Here is a 12,200-nt window from a genome sequence, read left to right on the forward strand (position 1 = left end):
TTACAGCCCATAGTTGATAAAACAACAACAGCCAGGTAGTGTATATTGTTGAAATTAACATAATTTATGTATAAGTATACGCAGCACACATTGTTTAAATGCCATCTCCCTTGGATGCACGTACACGTAGCTTACATGTCTGCAAAACTACACAATTTCTTGAAGGCTCAACCACAGGACATGTGCCGAGCTTGGCAGTCCCTCCCTCCAGCAGCCCCACCCACTTTTCAATAGCCACACCCACTCAGCAACTAGCCCGGCCACCATTGTGAATAGGCCCTCTCTCATTGGCACCTGCCTCCTGCCCCTAGGCTCCGCCTACTCCTGCTAACCCCGCCCACTACTCGGGTAGCCCCCATCCATTGCACATACTAATCACATAGGAGTCAAGCATTAAGCCAGCAGAAATAGTAACCTTTCGCAAATGCTTTGGGGAACAGGAATGATAAAACTGTGACTGTCCTGGTCAAGCAGCTAAGTTTAGTAACCTTTTTCCATGTCTGCGACTGTGTTTGGACATTCAGTTGATCGTGACCTTGGCCTTCTACTCAGTAGTGATCTATCATATGCTGTAGTGACCTACCTTGCGACACAAAATAATGATTCGCGTTGTCGTGGAGAACATAAATAACTAAATAAACAAGCAATGTCTTCTTCATACATCTGTCTCTACACATAAAAAATAAACATCAAAGTATTTCTTACACAACCCATCAGCTGCTCGGCCTTCTGGGAGTTCATAAATTCAGTAGCCACTGATTTCAAGTCAGGCAAACTCTGGACCGGTTTCGACATACAGCGTCTCATAAGCAGACTCAGGATTGGTTGAATCAATGCTGATGAACTGCCGATCTTACAGCCAAGTACCCCCTCTTTACCGTACATAACATGTTGGTGGATGGCGTTGCATTGATCTCTGATGGGAATGAGACCAGATTAAGGACAGAAGGTCGCCTCATAATTCAACTGAATACCGTTCAGCCGGCAGGACTGATAGAACGCAACTTCACTTAAAAATAGCTTTATTTCGGAGTGCTAGACAAACATTACCCTTTCTTAGTTTAAATGTGATTTTTTTTATATGTTGTACTCCACATCACATTTAATTTCTCAGACTTCTCTGCCTTAAGAATATTGAGCAGTTAAGTCCCTTTTATTGAGGTGGTGGTGATTGGGCCCAGGGATGCTCTGCTGGGTGGATAGGGCCTTGTTCTCACACAAGCATACCTTCCCACAATGCAACATGCCATCAACGTGTTATAATTTTACTATTAATATAAATAACGTTGTTTTATACTCTTTGATTATTCAGGGGTTTGACCTGTACTCAATAACTATTAAGTAACTATTCATATGCCTCTTTTGAAAAAAGGTAAACAGAAAATTTGTAAAAAAATGTAATTCTCACCTCATGATGTTGTGCCTTCTCCAATTCTTATTAACTCTAGCTCTCTGTTTTAAAACCCTATTATTATATTCTATCTCTCTGGTTTCCCTGTGCTGCGGAGGGCCATTGCCTGAAATGTTGTCTTATTTGTTCCAGTATATTATTTTTAGGTCACAACGTTATTGACAAATTTGTTGAGGATTTGTTCACCAGATATGTCACGACCTACGACATTCAAATTACAATAAATACTGCCCTAACTTTGTCCACGACAAAACTCTAACCTTAAGCCTAGTAGATTACCGCAGTTGCTCGTGAGCACCTATTAAGATCAACGCCATGCGCAATGGGGTGGTGTGGGCCGCACCGTGCCCGACAAACCCCTTGCTTCACACTGCACCAGCTCCTCATTTTACGGCTGAGTCAACCTCGAGGAGGCTGTGAACCGCTTCAGATAACACACGCCACAGATGTCAGCCATGGCTGGGAATCGAGCTCAGGTTTGTACTGCAGCGCACCAAACACTGTGACACCGCTCCCTGATGCATATACGGTGAGACAGGAAATGTAATGTATGCTGAACTTTTTTTTCGCACTCCCCGTATAGCCAACCGTGCTAATCAGAGGTACGGGGGAAGGACAACAAACTCCACACAAAAAGCAGTTCTAAAGAAATTAGTTTTCAATCGAGATTTAAGGTTGCATAGCTCCAGTGGCTTCTTAATATCGTAAGGAAGAGCGTTCCAGACGGACCGCAAAAGTGCGTCTGAAAGCGCGCGATGCAGTGCCCGTCTTTGTTCGATGGCTCGGCCAAAAGCCGCCGCTGCGAAGATGACCGGAGTTTGCGCGATGGTTCATGCTCCTAGACAATAAATGTATTCTTCATAAAATATCTAATGACGAGATTGGAGATCTATTCAGAAGAGACATTCAAGGGGCAGTCCATTAACAAGTTAGATACTGTGTTGTACAACAGAGAGGAAAGATATATACGAGAGAGAGAGATAAATGGGAGATATGTTTTCAGATAAATAAATGAGAGAAGGATGTAATAAGAACAAAAATATGAGATCGACCATTGTTCTTCACTGCCAGGCCCGCGGGCCACTGGCGGCCCCTGATGGCCTTTAGTGCGGCCCCCGACACTACACAACGTGTGAACACACTCCCCGTCATCATCATCATCATCGTCGTGATGCTGCCAAACCCAACAATGGTGTTTCAAATGTGTGGCGGCTCTCACACACTGATGATGCCTCATCGGCCAAAGTGCCTCCCCTCCACCCATCCCCGCCCCTGATAATGAGTCAAGTAACGCCGAGATGGAGAGACGAAAAAGGGAACAGCTTTCACGCGAACATCACTTTCACCAGGAGGCGGCAGTGATCGCTGCACAGGACCACAACACACAACTGCCACCACCGCCGACACCACAGCGGCCGCAAACCGACCCCCAGCATCGCTATATAACGTTCATTAATTTTTACGCAGATGTTTTATGGGATAATTTAATTCATCGATTGAATCCCAAAAAAGTCACGGTGGAGCCGCGTTAGTGACGCTTGCGGATAGGATTCAGTGCAGATTTTTTTTTACGGGAAAACATTTGGCCCTCGGGCAGTCTCACACACACACGCGAAGTTTGGACGGTTCCATCTGTAATTTGTCTAATTTACACATACATGGTGTATGCTTTGCAGACCAACAACAGCCGCCGTCCACCACGGCGCTTGTGCCAGGCTAGGTGCACTTTGAGGCCACGTGAAGTGTCGAAGGCTCGCTGACAGGTCACGGGACAAACCCAGCAGGTGGCATGGCTTGGTTGACTGCGATGATTGTACTTTTGTTATCCCCCCGTGCAGCCTTAACAGACTGTTGGGGCAAGTTGCTGTTAGCGAGCACCTCTGAAGGCCGGCACGGTGCACGTGGGTGGCCAGCACCACGCCCGCCCACCTGCCTTTGCCTCCCCAGTGGCGATGTTTACACACACCGCACCAGGTACTCATTTGAGGCTGGGTCGACCTAGGGGAGGCCAAGGAGCGGTTCAGATAATCGTCATTGGGTGTTGGCCTGTGAGCCGGAATCGAACTCGGGTCGCTGGGTTCGTAGCGCACTACCGCTCCTCTTCAAGCGCTGTGCTTTACAGAGCAAAGACAAAGATCCTCGCCGCATAGGAACCACACACACACATGCGAGTGTAACACCCCCCCCACCCGCCTTCCCGTTTGCCGTACTAACACGAGAGGAGAGCACTTGGTCCGGCTTAGCTGACATTTCTGGCTAGCTGCGAACACCTTGAACAATCTATTTAACACACAACAACAACAAGCCAGCAAACCATGTAAATCATGGCTAACATTTAAAACTCACAATGCAAATGAAAGCACTGCAAATCCTTACAATCAAGTACAATGAGTAATTTTAAACATATCCATACTTATATTTTGAATAAATTTACTGAGCTGTGGCATCAGCGGTGACCGCAGTGTGCTGCGTGCACCACAAACCTGGCTACCCCGAGTTCAATTCCCGGCCACGATCAATGATAGTGGCGAATATCCGAACCGCTTCTGGGCCTCTCCTCGGTCGGCTCGGCACCAAATTAGTTTCCTGGCGCAGTTTTTTTTTAAAACACCGCCACTCGGTAGACAAAGGCGGACGGGCGTGTTGCTGGCCACCCACCGACCCGTGTGCCGTGCCGGCCTTTTTCGGTGCTCGCTAATAGCACTTGCCCCAAAAAGTATGTTGAGGCTATACGGGCGATCTTTGATCCGATGTAGAATTATGTTTTACTGTCACGTCTAATTACGGACTCGAGGTACAGCGCCTGGCTCGGCACATATTTGCTTTTTCAGCTTACAGCGCTCCAACCTGCTCTCTGTTGTATCACGTTGATGCAGGTCTGCCTTCAATAACTGTCCGGGGTATACATTCTCTGATGTTTCCCACTCGTGTACCCTCCGAGAAATATTTTAGATGTTATCTAGCAGACCTTTTGTACAAACATTTACAACGTAGGGTTGCGTAGCCAATGCAATGCTCCATATTTGTTTTTTGGGTGAGACCACGTGGCCTAATCCAACATACAAAGGTGGATCTCTGTAGTAGAAGAATGTTGTTGTTGCTCGTGTTTATCTTGTGTAGTTGAAGCCTTCTTTGTTACGTTCCTTTTCCCTGTAATTTATTTACAACGGTTGTCCTACAATGTTACCAGCAGATCGGAGATGGTTAATATTTTCCCATATATGTTTATGCCTTCATTTTCTCTCCTTTCTCATGTCAAGGGTGCATTATTTTTGGTATCTCATTGCCTGGCTCACCTGATTTGTATTCTGCTGCTTTCATTATTCACTCTTCGGTGTAGTTATTCCATCCTTATTCCTGGTTCTTTCGGTAAAGTCACGTGGAAGGGAATATGAACACCTGCAGTCACGAAAGCTTTAAATCGAAATTCATTCCATCCTTGCAAAAGGTTTTCATTTTTTAAAAATGTGTTTATTTCGGCCTTGGTTTGTGAGAGATTGGATGACTGCATCATTTTACAGTGAGTTACATGCATTGTCGTAGTGTACAAAATCTGGGCGTTTGATATATACCGTATTAGCCCTATTAAAGAATGTGATAGAGAAAATGTTTATTATACTGTACCAGTATGTTTTTTTTAATTTTCCAAATGATCTTTGTGAATAATTTCTGTACGCATGTTGATGCTAAATGTGGAGGGGAAACCCGGAGGACCCGGAAAAAAATCCCCAGGGACCACAGAGAGAGAGAGAGAACATGCAAACTCCAAATACACAGGGGTCGGGATTGAACCCAGGTCCTGCTGTGTATCAGGCGGGGTAGTGAACACCCGCCACCGTGGCGCTCAGTATCTTAGCAGGAACCTAAAACAAGAGTCATGTGACCCCGCGAGGCATTCCTGGGGGACACAAACGGAATCATATGATATTCTTTGGTTCTTTCGGTAAAGTCACGTAGATAGAAAAATTATAATAAAGTGAATATAAATTATATATATAAAATATATCACTAATCTAGACTGTAGCCTGGTTCTGAGCGTGGCTTTTTCACTCCAGCGCTGTCCTCCAGACAGTCTCGTCCCTTCACCTGATGAAGGCCGCTTGTGTTGTGGCCGAAACGTCGTGATTTTTGTTATTTTATTTTTTACCTACGTGACTTTACCCAATAGAACCAAAGAGTATGGATCCTAGCAGTCACGAAAGCTTTAAATCTAGAATTGTAGCCTGGTTCTTAATCGGAGTGAGTGTACTGGCAATCTACAATGTGGACTGTAGCCTCGTTATTAAGTTTGGTGAGTGTACTGGCAGTCTAAAATCGAGACTGTAGCAATGATTAAGCTGGATGAGTGTGCTGGCAGTCTATAATGTAGACTGTAGCCTGGTTCTTAACCTCGGTGAGCGTACTGGCTACATTATAGACTGCCAGTACACTCACCAAGCTTAATAACCATTGCTACAGTCTATATTATAGACTGCCAGTACACTCACCAAACTTAATAACCAGGCTACAGTCCACATTATAGACTGCCAGTACACTCACTCCGATTAAGAACCAGGCTACAGTCTACATTAGTGTGTTTTTGTTTTAATTTTTTTATTCACTTTATTTTTTATCATATTTTTTCTATCTACGTGACTTTACCGAAAGAACCAAAGAATATGCATTCCTGCAGTCACGAAAGTTTTAAGTCAAAACGTAATAATATTATCTCTCATGTTAATCCACTGCTGGATGAAGGCCTCCCCAAGCGGTGGCAGTGATGGGGGTTGTTTCACATCTCTGTTCAGTGCTAGCTGGTAAAGGGGGCGAGGGGGAAGGCTGGGGGGGACAGGACTGGTTGAGGTGTAAATCGGCACTGATGTTAGCCGTGGTGGGGAATTAATGTCTCATTTTGACTTCAGAGCTCAGTGCGCTATCCACCGCGACTGGATGTTGTGTGCCGGGTGTGGAACTATTTTCCAGATCGCTGACCCGGCCGACATTAAACCCGGAGCACACCCATTGCATTATGCATATACTTTCACAAATATCAACCCTCCTTAGCCTATATTCTATATGTTACGTGCAAATACACCTACACGCACACATACATATTTATCATCAAGATCTCATTTCTCATGGAATATTTTTCGGAGGCATACCCCCAACCCCCAACCTCCCCCAGGCCCCGCCCAGTGGAGACATTTTCCGGAGCTCAGCCCCAGGCAGCTCCGGTTTCAATGAAGCCCTGAGTACATTAAGAGACGCACAATGCATTGTGCACTTTAGAACACACATTCCACGCCCAATGCCCCCGATCTCGTATTTTGTAAGCTAAGCAGGTTTTGGACCCTGGTTAGATTTTGGATGGTACCTGGACTGCGTGGTTGCCAGTAAAGTGGCAGTGCCAACATTGGATCTTTGCTTCCATCTGTGCGGTCCTTTTTCAGTGTTTTCGCCCTGGTATACGCGGGTTCCATCCCAAAAAACACTCGTTCATGGAGTTGGTCATGCACATCTCAATGCGGGGCAGGCGCCTCTTGAAAAGAGTGTCAGAGACTCAGTGAGGTTTTCCCGGATAAATAATGAGCACGACTGTAGAGCACGGTGAGATACGCATTTATGTGCCTGCGTGATGCAGCTTACAAAGACAAAGATTCCGCCGGCTTCGAAGCGCAGTGCGCTAACCACTACCATTACCGCTCACACGCACATTGACAGCCCACGTGTATTTGTATGAAGACACCCCTGTCCACGTGTGTAACACGACACGTGTGTAACACTACACGTGTGTGTGTGTGGGGGGGGGGGGGGAGTTACAACGGTTAGCGCATTGCGCTACGAACCCGGCGATCCCCAGTTCGATTCCCGTCCACGGCAAACAGCAGTGACAATTATCTGAACCGGTCCTGGGTCTCCCCTAGGTCGACTCAGCCAACGAGTAACTTGTGCGATGCGTAAACATCGCCACTAGGGAGACAAAGGCGATCGGGCGTGGTGCTGGTCACCCAGTCCCTCGTGTGCCGGCCTTAATAGGTGCTCGCTAACAGCGCTTGCCCCAACAGCCTGTGAAGGCTACACGGGTGACCGCTGTCTTTGTATTGTGACAAATATGCTCGTGTCCACATGGACATGCGCTAATAAACACACAGACACCCCTTGTATATACATCACATTATACACGCACATATAGTGCACATTAAGACAAAGATCCCCCGTGTAGCCTTTAACAGACTGTAGGGGCAAGTGCTGTTAGCGAGGACCTATGAAGGCCGACACAACACACGTGGTGGTGGGTGGCCAGCACCACGCCCGGCCGCCTTTGTCTCCCCTAGTGCTGATGTTTACTACACCGCACCAGGTGCTCATTTCAGGCTGAGTCTACCTAGGCGACGAGATGCACCACCGGTTCAGACATTCGCTCCTGGTATAGCAATAATGTGCAACACAAACGCGCTGTTCCACTGCAGTGTACATTGACAAGGCACCGTCTGGCACGTACATTATGACACATTCGCGATAACACGTACACATATAAATATGGTGTACATTAAGACGCGCGTATTTAGCGGCACATGTTGTATAGTAAACAACAAATATATCAAAAGGCTGTATGGGAGGATGCACTGTATATGTAAATCACACGGAACACACGAAGGCACCATTGATGCTGTGGTGACGAGCCACAACATCTGAACCATCCCACAGGGCCTCTCCAACGCACTGACCAGCGTGGTGAAGTATGGTTTACAACAAAACACCCACCCCACAAATGACCGACAACAGAGCTTGGAGAGAGAGGGGGGGGGGAGTCGTTGATCCAGCAGTGGAATGATAAATGGCGTTATAGCTGTGTGTATATAGACATAGTCGCGTGGTGTGTATCGTGTTACAAGAAGACTGGGCACATACATTGTATTGTACACACGCGCACGCGGTCGCATGCTATATACGTTGGGTTGGAATATGAAGGCATTGGCAAATGCATCGTTATCATCAGCCATGGTCAGTCCACTGTTGGACGAAGGCGTCCACAAAACAAGACGCAGCCGCCACCTATTTACAAGGCTTGGCACATAGGCACATTGCGCAAAGACAAAGGTCCCGCCGTATAGGCTCTTCTGGCTGTCGGGGCAAGTGCTGTTAGCGTCGGTGTGGTCAGAGCCACGCCCGGCCGCCTTTGTCTCCCAAGTGCCGACTGTTGGCGCACCAGGTATACTCGTTTAAGGCCGCGTCAATCTATGGGAGGCCCAGTGCCGGCTTCGAATATTCGCCAGCGATGCACACATACACACTCATTGCGAAACGCGCGCATTACATTGCAAATAATAATAATAATGCATTGAAAGTCTAGGCACATATACCCTATACAGCGTATTTACAAATATAAAAAATACATACATGATATAGTGTATGTGTGTATATACGAATACGGTGTGTGTGTATATATACCGTATATATAAGCGGGAGGAGAGCTACTGCATAGTATCCCTGCTGTAAAATGCGCACAAGAGGAGCTGCGCCTATCCTCCTCCAACGCCCCCACCCCACCCCGGCTCCACTATCGGGAATCTCACCTCTCCGCGTCTTCTCCACGGCGAGCCTCTCGTCGCCTCGTCTTCATGGACGGCGAACGAATCTCCGTCTTAAATTCATTCATTCAGGAACGCGCGCGTGCGTGCGTACGTACGAGATGGAAACGCGCGCGTGTGTGGGGGGAGGGGGGCAGATGGAGGTGCATCAGCAGTGGCAGCAACAGCAGTGGCAGTGGCGGCGGCGGCGGCATCAGCTCCCTCCTCCTCCTTCCTCATCCCTGATGAGCGAGGATGCTCGCTCGCTCGCTCCCGCTATTGGCGCATGCGTGTCCGTGCGTGAGTGCGTGGCCAAGCGCGTGTGTCTGTGTGTGTGTGCGCGCGTGTGTCTGTGTGTGTGTGTGCGCGCGTGTGTGTGCGTGCGTCTGTGTGCGTGTGTGCGCGCGTGTGTGTGCGTGTGTGTGCGCGCGTGTGTGCGTGCGTGTGTGTGCGCGCGTGTGTGTGCGTGCGTGTGTGTGCGCGCGTGCATGCGTGCGCGTGTGTGCGTGTGTGTGCGCGTGTGTGCGTGTGTGTGCGCGCGTGTGTGTGCGTGGCCAAGCGCGTGTGCGCGTGTGTCCGTGTGTGAGTGCGTGGCCAAGCGTGTGTGCGAGTGCGGTTTCAGGAAAGGGCGGTCCTGCACAGATGCCATATTTTCTGTCCGTCTGCTACAGCAGAGGTGTAGGGAATTCCAAAAAGACCTACATCTCTGCTTTATTGACCTGGTCAAGGCCTATGATACCATCAGTAGGCCTGGGCTCTGGGTTGTTCTTCGTGTTTTTGGAGTACCTGACCCTCTGCTCACGATCATTAAGGACCTTCATGATGGTGAGCGGGCCCGGGTAAAACTACGTGGCCGGGAGTCCGAGCCATTCCCTGTACACCTTGGGGTGCGACAGGGATGTCCTCTGGCTCCCACATTATTTAACATCTATTTTGACCACGTAGTTCGTGAAGCCTTCAATAGCTGTACCGGGGGAATCTCCATATGGTACAGATATAATGGGAGGCTGATCGATGCCCGGGTGTGGTCAAGGGATGGCTCCCTATTGGTCAACCACGTTATGTATGCTGATGATTTGGTAATAGCTGCTCATTCAGAGGAGGAGTTGGAGACGCTGCTGCTGAGACTGGAGCGTGTCACTAAGACATGGGGCCTTACCATCAGCCCCACCAAAACTAAGCACCTGCCTGGGTATTTTGTACAATCGCACACTCCACCCCCACAACTCCCAATCGGTGATGGCGCAGTTGTGGAGAGAGTGGAGAGTTTCCCATATCTGGGCAGTGTGCTTATGACTGGCTCCAGTTTAACAGCAGAGGTCTCACTCCGAATCAGTCGAGCGGCAATATCTTTTAACGCTATGTGGAAGCTACCTGGTCTGTCGCTCCACACTAAGCTTCAGGTCCTCTCGGCCACGGTCATTCCCTCCCTTCTCTACGCTTGCGAAACGTGGACCCCCCTAATGGAACATCTTCGCCGGTTAGAAACATTTAGGCTGGCCTGCCTACGATCCATCCTGGGTTTAACCAGACTGGATTGTGTGAGGAGCTCAAATCCTTGAAAGAGCTAGGCAAGGTCCCATCGGTGAGCTCCTCCGGCGTGGAAGGCTGCGATGGCTGGGTCATGTAGCCCGCATGCCCAGCCACCGCATGCCGAAACAGCTTTTGTTCGGCCGGATTTAGGGGGCTAAGCGGGCGCGGCACGGGCTAGAGAAGAGATGGAGTGATGTGGTGCAGGAGGACGTGGAGCTGAGTGGGCTTGCCGATGACTGGTACCAGCGGTGTCAAGATCGGCCTCTGTGGAGGAGGCTCGTGAAGGACGCTGCTACTGGGCAGTTGGAGGCAGTCGCCCTCCAACAACAACGGAGGGCGGAGGAGCGACGCTCACAACAACGAGCGGAGCGCCGGGTGGCTAAAGCACCGCAGGTTGGCACAGTAGGGGGCACAGGTGGTGCATCAGCCAGTCATCTCAGTCAGTCGACCCGTGGCACCTGGGTCTGCCCCGTGACCTCCTGCCAGCGGGCGTTCGACACTTCACGTGGCCTCGGGGTGCACATAGCCTGGCACAAGCGTCGTGGTGACGTCACCGCCACTTCGTGGCGAATGGTTGTTGTTGTTGTGTGGGGAGCGGTGGTGTAGCGGTTAGCGCGCTGCGCTAGAAACCCGGCGACCCGGGTTCGGTTCCCCGCATCACGGCCAACACCACCGGTGACGATTATCTGAACCGGTCCTGGGCCTCCCCTAGGTCGACTCAGCATCAAATGAGTTCCCGATGCGATGTGTAAACATCGCCACTAGGGAGACAAAGGCGGCCGGGCGTGGTGTTGGCCACCCACCCCCTCGTGTGCCCGTGCCGGCCTTTACAGGTGTTCGCTAACAGCACTTGCCCCTACAGTCTGTTAATGCTACACGGGGGATCTTTGTCTTTGTGCGTGCGCGCGTGTCGCCGTCTGGGTAGCAGCGGTAGTGGAGCGGTGAGCACGACGCGCTGCGAACCCGCCGACCCGAGTTCGATTCCCGTAGCACGGTCGACACGGGTGACGATTATATGAACCGGTCCTGGGCCTCCTCTAGGTCGACTCAGCCTCAAATGAGTATCTGGTGCCGTGCGTTAAAAAAAAAAACACATCACCAATGGGGAGACAAAGGCGGCCGGGCGTGGCGCTGGCCACTCAGCGCCCTCGAGCAGCACCTGTGTGTGTCGATCCGTGCGCTGTCTATCTGCGCGTGTAATGGTTTAAGCGGTGTCCCTGTGTCTTGCGGGTCCGTACGTGATTGTGTTCACGTGCGTCTTGTGCGCACGCGCGCGCGTGTGCGCGTGTGTGCACGCACGTGTTGAGTGTTTGTAGTTATGGGTGCACGTACTGTGTCGGCGTGTTGTGATTCTACGTCTGGCTAGCGTGGGAGAGTTTGGTGTCCTTCCCGGGGCACTTTCGATCACCACGGTTGACTGGGTACGGTGCGAAAGAGCTATTTATCTTTAACTCTTTATCTTGAACTATTTATCTTTGACGATGTATCTTTAACTATTTATCTTTAAATATCTTTATTTAACCAGGTAAGGCCCACTGAGTTACAGAGCTCTTTTTTCAGAAGCGACCTGGCCACAAATGATAGCTCAGCCAAGTGGCTTATCGTGTGCCAATGTACAGCAGCCAAATACTCCAAACGCACGTTGATTTTTAAATGTGGGAGGGAAAACGCGGAAAAAAAATCCACGCGACCATGGGGAGAACACG

At 49.5% G+C, this 12,200-nt stretch overlaps 1 protein-coding gene across 2 annotated transcripts in view; it reads right to left on the minus strand.

The window, feature by feature from the left end:
- LOC116939033 (potassium voltage-gated channel subfamily A member 3-like) overlaps nt 1–9,366 on the minus strand; it is a 28,713-nt gene extending 19,347 nt beyond the window's left edge. For both annotated transcript variants that reach the window (XM_032946907.2, XM_076061408.1), the window contains exon 1: nt 8,968–9,366. The gene's annotated coding sequence lies outside the window, so the exon portion shown is untranslated. The remainder of the gene's footprint in view (nt 1–8,967) is intronic.
- Between the last annotated feature and the right edge of the window lie 2,834 nt (nt 9,367–12,200).

The sequence above is a fragment of the Petromyzon marinus genome, chromosome 5 (genome assembly GCF_048934315.1).
Source record: "Petromyzon marinus isolate PM22_M1 ecotype Great Lakes invasive population chromosome 5, UKy_Petmar_22M1.pri1.0, whole genome shotgun sequence".
In the NCBI taxonomy this organism is placed as follows: Eukaryota; Metazoa; Chordata; class Hyperoartia; order Petromyzontiformes; family Petromyzontidae; genus Petromyzon; species Petromyzon marinus.